The sequence below is a fragment of the Mustela nivalis genome (genome assembly GCF_964662115.1).
Source record: "Mustela nivalis genome assembly, chromosome: 12".
Classification (NCBI taxonomy): domain Eukaryota; kingdom Metazoa; phylum Chordata; class Mammalia; order Carnivora; family Mustelidae; genus Mustela; species Mustela nivalis.
The window spans coordinates 59,543,333-59,553,102 of NC_139031.1; the positions used below are offsets into that span (position 1 = coordinate 59,543,333).

The 9,770-nt window shown below is 36.2% G+C and overlaps 1 pseudogene across 1 annotated transcript; it reads left to right on the top strand.

Moving 5' to 3' along the window:
- The first annotated feature begins 7,885 nt into the window (after positions 1-7,885).
- LOC309845765 (RNA-binding motif protein, X chromosome pseudogene) lies at positions 7,886-9,363 on the top strand (annotated as a pseudogene). The gene has a single exon. The product of its transcript is annotated as an RNA-binding motif protein, X chromosome pseudogene (transcript).
- Positions 9,364-9,770: the final 407 nt, after the last annotated feature.

A 9,770-nucleotide genomic window follows, 5' to 3' on the forward strand; every position in this document is an offset into this window, starting at 1 on the left:
ACTTACTATCATTTAATTCTTACTGAAAAACTATGGAATCCCCTCATTTGATGAACCCAATGAAATTCCAAAACTGAAGTTTCAGGATAGTGGAAATGAGGATTTGAATACAGGTGTTCCGTCTCTGTCTGGGACCATGTTTTCTGAGCAAAGCATTACCTCTGTTTGATTGGAATAGTGTGTTTTGCCAAAATTATTAAAGAATACTTGTAAAATCAACTGGAGAATCACAGTATAATAGCCGTAATTCTTTCTTTCCATATATACACTAACGGAAAAATATCGAATTTAACCCATTTGTTTAGGAGCATATCAGTGAAGTGATAAACTATGGAGACTGTATTATTAGCATATCTGACTGCATCTAGATGCCATAAACTGAGGTGGAAAACAGCAAACAGAACCTAATAATAAGTATTCAATAAATATTGTCATTGATTGTGTGTGTGTGTGTGTGTGTGTGTGTGTGTGTGTAAAGTGAAACACAACTCTGTTCTTAGGAAAGTTATAGAACTCCTAGGATTCATAAAAGCCTTATCAGTAGTGAGATGCCTGGATGGCTCAGTTGGTTAAGCATCTGCCTTCTGCTCAGGTCATGATCCTGGGGTCCTGGGGTCAAGTCCCACCTCAGGCTCCCTACTCAGCAGGGACCTGCTTGTCCCTCTGCCTATTGCTCCCCCTGCTTGTTCTCTCTCTCTGACAAATAAATAAATAAAATCTCAAGAAAAAATCTTATAGGTAGAGGAAAGAAATTGGATCCCACCACAACCATGCCTATTTTAATAGAGGGACACATTTTGGAATCCTCTAGATTAGGTGACTTATTCAAGGTTAAAGTATTAAAAAATAAAAAGAATTTATGTAGGCTTACATTTCCTCCTGGGCAAAACAAGTGTATAAGGAAAAAAAAAAAAAAGAATGTCTATAATTTTGATTTTGTCAACATTTTCAGACTCGTCTTCTGCCAAAACCTTGAAGCAGTCGAGTTGACTTTGTATGCGCTATATCCCATCTAAGACAGATAAAGAATAGTATTTCACGATCCACCGACTGCTATACTGGATTAAAGTCCTGTTTATGAGCCACCTTTTCTCAACTCCCCCCATTCAAGGTGATACTCTAATGCTTATTGTACTTCTGCTTTGAAAACCTTCCCCTGTATAAATTGTAATTTGTATCTTAGATTATCAGTGAATGAGGGAGGTAGAGAAAAACTTAGTTTCTCAAAGAGACTACATAATTAAGGAACTCATTATCTTCTTTCCATATCACTAAAATTTAACTTTTATTATTCCATAAGACAGTTTAAACAAACAGGAAATTAAGGATGCAATACTTTTGAAAATCACAAAAAAATGCAAAACATAAACTAGTTGGCTGAATATGACTGATATGCATCTAAGATAATAGAACAAAGATAAATTTGAGGGAGGGACACTTTCATTTTTTTCATTGAAATGGAGTAAGTGGGGGCACCTGGGTGGCTCAGTGGGTTGAAGCGTCTGCCTTCAGTTCGGGTCACTATCCCAGAGTCCTGGGATCAAGCCCCGCATTGGGCTCTCTGCTCAGTGGGGAGCCTTCTTCCTCCTCTCTCTGCCTGCCTCTCTGCCTACTTGTGATCTCTGTCTGTCAAATAAATAAATAAAATCTTAAAAAAAAAGAAAAGAAATGGAGTAAATGTTAAATAGCATAACAGAAGCAGACAGAAGAAGAAAAGTTTAGTCCAAGAGTCAAAGACAAGCATTTAGAATAGTGCCCTAATAGAAGAAAAACGTGCATTGTATCACATCTCCATCCTGAAATGGACTGTGCCCCACTTCTAGATGTCTAACATTCCATAGTAGCATCACACTATCTGGAAAAGTAACCAATAGCACAAAATATGGTGGCAGCATAAATGTTCCCTCCCCCCAAACTGAGACTTTATAAAGTAATTTATGAGAGAATAAGTAAATGGAGCATAAATGGTGCATTTTCTACCCAAATACTGAGTGCTCAAAGTTCATTTAGCTTATTAAACTTTGCTGGTATTTGTAGAAGAAAGAATTATCTCTACGGTAGAGATAGGAAACTGTAATTTTGAGATGTAAGATAATTTCCCTAAATTTAATCAGACAGTCCATGACAAAAGTAAAAATAAATTTTGATCTCTATATACACAAATAGTTATTTTTCAGGTATACTATGCCACATTTTCTCCATAGTTAAGCCATTTCATAATCCGAAGTATAAAAACAATACAACTCCAAATCATGGTTTATTATTTTTTTTTTAAGATTTCATTTATTTATTTGAGAGACAGTGAGAGAGAACATGAGAGGCGAGAAGGTCAGAAGGAGAAGCAGATCCCCATGGAGGTGGGAGCCTGATGTGGGACTCAATCCCGGGACTCCGGGACCGTGACCTGAGCTGAAAGCAGTTGCTTAACCAACTGAGCCACCCAGGTACCCCCCAAATCATGATTTAAAAACACAAAATAACAGCCCCCCAAATCATGAAAGGCTACTATTTTTAGTGCATTTTGAAGATCAAATTATTTCGATATATTTGAATAAACATACAGGGCATAGATATTTTGTTAGTAATCTGTCGCTTCTTCAGTGCTCTTATTTTCAATGGCCATTCTAAATTTGAAGTGACCATATTCCAACATAACACCCCAATGTATCTTTATATTTCCAGAAACACTCTGGACTCAAAATGAAAAGAAAGGGAAATTAGTTGGAGAATGATACATTTGTTACTATTTTCCTGATCTTTCTAAAGATAAATTATTGAAAGGAAAGATTTGTAGCAGCTGTAAACCAACCCGTAATGAGTTAAAACTCTGGTAGCACCATTTATCTTCTTTAGCTTTAGTGTAATCGTTTGAGCTGTCTATAATACAAGATGGATTTCTGTTCTTTTTTTCCCCCCATGTCCTTTGTATCTGATAGATTATAAAAAGTTAATCAAACAAGATTTTTTCCTTGTCTGAGATCTGGCTGATATTACCTTGAGACAACATTTGTAGAAAGTAAAAACCTCCATGCCTAATTCTGGTGACATTGACAACTCAAAACTGATGTATTCAAGTAGCTATTATATGGACCTTTCAGAAGGTCATAGCAAGCAATTCATCTACAACTGGAGAAAAAAATATCTCCACCTTCCTTGATTTACATGTGATGTGGTCAGGTAGGTAGGCCGTCTGTGCTAACTCAGAGGAAGAAAACCAGATTATGTTCACAACAGTGTGTGCAAATTGAGTTTTTTCCTCGAAAGGCATCCATATATAAAAATGTCAACACTTTGAGGAGACATATTTCTGAATCTGAAATACCAAGCTAGTATATTTATGACTGTGACATCTAAAAACTAGTGAAGAAAGTAGAATTTTTTTTCTCTTCCAAGATTTCATGCATAGTACATTTTTGCCTGTGTGTGTAGGAATCTGTGTACTTACTATCATTCTGCTGGTTCTGCCCCTTGGAAATAGAATATAGATTCTAGGAAATACGTTAAATCTGGTTGCTTTTACATTTGGATCACTGAATTTTTGGAATTGAATTTTCCACTTGGGTTAGATGTGGTGGGTTGCTTATTTTAAGTGTATGTATTCTAATTCTCTTAACATTTTGCAGTCAGTAGTAATAAGCAAAGGAAATGGGGAAAGTTCTTAAGAGGATTTTCTTTATTTATTTATGCTAGAGCAGTTCTGCCTCCAAGAGAAGGGTGTACATTCATTGACTGTCAACCTTGAAAATTAACATATCCATGACTACTGTTCAAATCACTCAATAGTTATTAGTGATCAACCAAATAAATATGATTAGACTCATGAAGTAACTCTATTCTTTCTAGGAGGTTTAAAAATAAATGCTAAAAAGATAATGCAATATAATTATGAATTTTATTACATGGATTCCTCTACAAAAGGGAAAACAAAATCTCTTTTGCTATCATTTTTATTAATAATATGGTTATTGGTCTTTAAAATTTCATCCCTGTGGTCACAGCAAAGCTTTACAAAGGTCTAAATCCAATGATCACACTTTCGATTATCGTTAGCACCACATTAGCTTGGGAAATAAGCATCTAAACCTGGTGATACCATTTATGTAGGTTAGCAGGTGACTGCATGCTACCAGCAGTCCTCCTGCTTTCTAGAGTCCCAATCACTTTCCTTCTATTCTGTTCTGTCTCCTGAGTGATCACTGACATTGATAAATCATATATGAATAAATATCCCTATTCTGTCATTGGTTAAGAGATCGTTTTTGTTTGTTATTGTTTTGTTTTTCTTCTTCTAGCTGACAGTATTCTAAATGAAAACCAAAATTTTCAGTCAAGGTTAGTCATAGTTCTAAAAATATGAGCCTTTTTTTGGTTAAATATTTTCTTTGTCAAATATGGATTAGTGATTAATCTAGGTCTAGAATCACAACTGCATAAACTTTCAATAATCTTACATTGTTTTTCTTTTGAAAAGAATGGAGTTGCTATAATTGTTCTACATACACTTACTATAGAAGGAGTTCTGTGTGGCCGATAGGCAGGTGGGGGAGTGGTAAAATGGGTGAAAGGGATTGAGTAATGTATAGAATTGATGAGTCACTGTATTATACACCTGAAACTAATATAACACTGTATGCTAATTATATTTAAGCACTAAAAAATTAAAAAAATAATAAAATATTTTTTAAAAAATAATTTAAAAGGGGTTGCAGGTGCACATTGATGCAGCAGCTTATTTCTGTTCCCATTATATTGCAAATATTTTATCTTAATGCAAAATAATTTTCCTAATCTCTAATAAGTAAGTAAAATTTCATAGCACAGTCATAGACTAATTAATTATTCTTAATTTTTTAGACATTTACATTGTTTCCAATTTCTCACTAATTTTAAATAGAACATCTTTGTATGCAAGTGTTTGATTTTATTTCTGATTATCTACTTAGATCAGGATAGAGGAGTATATCAAAATATGTGACAATTTTTAAGTTTATGACTTATATTGACATTGTTTTCAGAGAAACTGAATTAGGAGAATATGATTGTTTCTGTTTACTGTACATCTATCAGCATCTTTTGTTTCTTCTGAAGATGTTTTCTAATTTGATAGTGGAATGGCTTTTAATTTTTAGCTGCATTTTTAGTGTAAGTGTGATTTGGCTTTTTTTGATATACGTATTACCCAGTTATGTTTTCTCTTCTATGATTCATCTGTTTATATCCATTGTTGCTGTTACTTTAAGTGACTTCCTTTCATCTTTACACTTTGAACAGTTTCTTAATTAGAAAGTCAAACTTAATTCTATATTTGTATCTGTAAGCCATTATATATTTATTTGACAGAAAATGAAAATGTATTATTTGTAAAAGCAATTCTTTTTTTTTCTTTTAAGATTTTATTTATTTGAAAGAGAGAGAGAACATGAGAGGGGAAAAGTCAGAAGGAGAAGCAGACTCCCCACTGAGCAGGGAGCCCGATGCCAGACTTGATCCCAGGAATCCAGGATCATGACATGAGCCAAAGGCAGTCGCTTAACCAACTGAGCCACCTAGGTGCCCCTGTAAAAGCAATTTTAATAGGAACTCTTTAATTTAGCTATTGAGCTTTGCTTTTTAATCTGTTACCCTACCTTTAAATACACCATCACAGACAGAGGTCAGAGTACACTGGAAATCTGGTAAGTATGAGAGAGACATATGAGATATGAGTTTTTTAAAAGCTGTAATTTTTTAAAATCTTGAATTAATTCAGAAAATGAGTGACTGATTAATAAAACCATCTAAATGTACTATTACAGGCATGGAAGAAGCTGGTAGACTCAATAGACTATTCTTTTGTTCATAAACAAAAGGATTTTGTCTACTTTGTCTCAAATTCTGGTTATCCTAATTTTTAAACAATGGAGCTATCAATAAAATACATATTTTTACTTTTTTAAAAAAGATTTTATTTATTTATTTGAGAGAGAGAGAGACCATGAGAGGGGAGAGGTTAGAGGGAGAAGCAGACACCCCACAGAGCAGGGAGCCTGATATGGGACTCGATCCTGGGACTTCAGGATCATGAGCCAAAGGCAGTCACTTAACCAATGGAGCCACCCAGGTGCCCTGTATTTTTACTTTCTTAAGAAAAAATATATTCTGTATAAAAATTATATATACTGTGCTCGCTTCGGCAGTACATATACTAAAAAAATTATATATACATATTTACATTCACATAAATATATATAATAGATATGTACTATGTTACATATTTATTACAACTCTCTCTATACATTATATATATTACAACCCTGACACCAAACTGATTGGAAGACAAATATAACACTGAGGGGGAAAAAATGACAAAGTGTGTCTTACACATTTAGGAATAGCAAACAAAGCAAAACAAAATGAAAAACAAAATAATGATGAATGGCAGTTCCCTAATTCAAGACAATTAGGGAAATTAAAATGCAACACAGCATGTTTTTATTTCTAAAATGAATTTCTAAAGATAATATCTTAAAAGACATATATCGGTGGTCTCTCAATTGCCCATTTTATTATTTTTTTTTAAAGATTTTATTTATTTGTCAGAAAGAAAGAGAGAAAGCACACAAGCAGGCAGAGAGGCAGGCAGAGGTGGAGAGAAAGGCAGGCTCCCCGCCGAGCAAGGAGCCAGATGGGGGACTCGATCCCAGGACCCCAAGATCATGACCTGAGCCCAAGGCAGCAGCTTAACCCACTGTGCCACCCAGGCGTCCCTCAATTGCCCATTTTAACAAGTTAAATATAAATGGATGCCAATGATTAATGTGCTTAAAAGAAGATGAAAAGAAAATTATAATGGTTTTTTAGTAACCGTGTAACAGAATATTAAGTTGAAAGAACAAGGTGGACTATGTATTTATGTAGTCTCTTCTCTAGCAAATGACACACACACAGCACAGAAAGAAAAAGTAGTTTCATTTCTGACTCACTTTAGGGCTCCTTTTTATTTACTTTGATCAGAAATTATGGGTCTTGTTACACAACTATCTAAAACTGAAAAATAATATATAGTCTTAGATTTTAGTAATTTTCAAAACACTGAGACAGGGATTCTGTATATGTCATTTAAGTGGTTTCTGGTATACTTCATTTAAGTGGTTTCTGTATACTTCATTTAAATGATTCATTTGCTGGGAGGGAAGAGGGAAATCTATCCTGAATGAAATGAACAATAGCTATACATGAAATCAACTTAAATATGAAAATCCAGTTGGATACAGACACTCAAACACTCCAATGACTTTCTTGATTCTAGTTCTTCGCTTTCTTACCGTCTAGCTGACAATAATGTGAATAAGGTATTGAGACTTTATGGGCCATAGACTATTTTAAGAATCTGATGAACACTATGAACTAGTTTCCTTTAAAAATATCATTCCCCCCAAAAATTATGGATATAATTTCAGAGGTTTTACAGAATCTTAGCTTGATTGACCAATTACAGACAAAGATTAAGATCCTCGTCTCAAGGAAAACAAAATACACATATTAGGAGGTTAAAATATTTAACTTTAAAATAACTGGCTTAATATTATTGGCATAGTTATAGAGAAATCATTGGTCATTTATTTGTGGGATTTATCTTTATAAAATTTATAACAAATAAAGTTCAATGAAAATTTGAGTCATAATCGGCAGGAGGTCAATCCAAAACTCCTTTGGTCAGAAGCATATTCAAGCTTTCAAGCATATTCAAGCATATTCAGAAGCATTTTCAAGTTTAATTTTAATTTGAAATAAGTTCATAAGACTCTAGTTAATTTAATGTTAGTTGAATGACATGTGGCTACATCATTTTCTTTGGTGGATTAAAAAAGAAATTCTTACTTTAAAAAGGCATAAGCTACTCGTTGCGCAGTATTGCTAGCGGCTTCCCTCTTCCGTTGGCGGATCCGGCGGCACTCCCTCGTGCTGAGCTGCTACGAAGCCCCTGCCGGCGAGCTCGTAGGAGCTTGGAACCGTTGTCACCCCTCCGACTCTCACCAGGGGGAAAAAAATGGTTGAAGCAGATCGCCCAGGAAAGCTTTTCATTGGTGGCCTCAATACAGAAACAAATGAAAAAGCCCTTGAAGCAGTATTTGGCAAATATGGACGAATAGTGGAAGTTCTATTGATGAAAGATCGTGAAACCAACAAATCAAGAGGATTTGCTTTTGTCACCTTTGAGAGCCCAGCAGATGCTAAGGATGCAGCCAGAGACATGAATGGAAAGTCCTTAGATGGAAAAGCCATCAAAGTAGAACAAGCCACTAAACCATCATTTGAAAGTGGTAGACGTGGACCACCACCACCTCCAAGAAGCAGAGGCCCTCCAAAAGGTCTTAGAGGTGGAAGAGGAGGGAGTGGAGAAACCAGGGGACCTCCCCCGTCGAGGGCACATGGATGATGGTGGCTATTCCATGAATTTTAACATAATTTCTTCCAAGGGACCACTTCCAGTAAAAAGAGGACCACCACCACGAAGTGGTGGTCCTCCTCCTAAAAGATCTGCCCCTTCAGGACCAGTTCGCAGCAGCAGTGGAATGGGAGAAGAGCTCCTGTGTCATGCGGAAGAGATAGTTACGGAGGCCCACCTCGAAGGGAACCCCTGCCCTCTCGTAGAGATGTTTATTTGTCCCTGAGAGATGATGGATACTCCACTAAAGACAGCTATTCAAGCAGAGATTACCCAAGTTCTCGTGATACAAGAGATTATGCACCACCGCCGAGAGATTATACTTACCGTGATTATGGTCATTCCAGTTCACGTGATGACTACCCATCAAGAGGCTATAGTGATAGAGATGGCTATGGTCGTGATCGTGACTATTCAGATCATCCAAGTGGAGGCTCCTACAGAGATTCATATGAGAGTTATGGTAACTCACGTAGTGCTCCACCTACACGAGGGCCCCCACCATCTTATGGTGGAAGCAGTCGCTATGATGATTACAGCAGCTCACGTGACGGATATGGTGGAAGTCGAGACAGTGACTCAAGCAGCCGAAGTGACAAGAAAGAGGGCTTCCCCCTTCTATGGAAAGGGGGTACCCTCCTCCACGTGATTCCTACAGCAGTTCAAGCCACGGAGCACCAAGAGGTGGTGGCCGTGGAGGAAGCCGATCTGATAGAGGGGGAGGCAGAAGCAGATATTAAAAACAAACAAAACTTTGGAACAAAATCCCTGTTCAAAGAAACAACCAAAAAAGTGGAACCTTTTCTGTCATAACTACCCAAGGACTACTAAAAGGAAAAATTGTGTTACCTGTTTTTAAATTTCCTGTTTAAGTTCCCCTTCCATAATTTTTATGTTCTTGTGAGGGGAAAAAAAGTAAAACCTGTTTAATCTTACTTGACTTTATGACATTGCTTTCAATAAGCAAATGTTGAATGTGTTAAGACTTGACGTGTGTACTAGTGTTGTAATTTTTCAAGTTAAAAGTGTCCCTAAAGGCCACTTCCTATATCTGACTTTTCCCAGTAAGTGAGGCAAAGCAATTCTAAGACCTTCCACAAACATCTAGCCATCTGAAATGGAGAGGTGAATCCTTCTGCCTATACAAACAAGCTAGCTGTTAGAGGGTGGTCGGGGTATGCTACTCGTAGGATTTCAGAGAGTCTTCAAACTGAAATCTCAATGTTCTCAGTATGAAAAACCTGAGATCAGATGCTTATGTAAGGAAAGTGCTATTCACCCAGTAAACCCAAAAAACCAAATGGATAATGCTGGCCATATTTTGCCTTTCTGACATTTACTT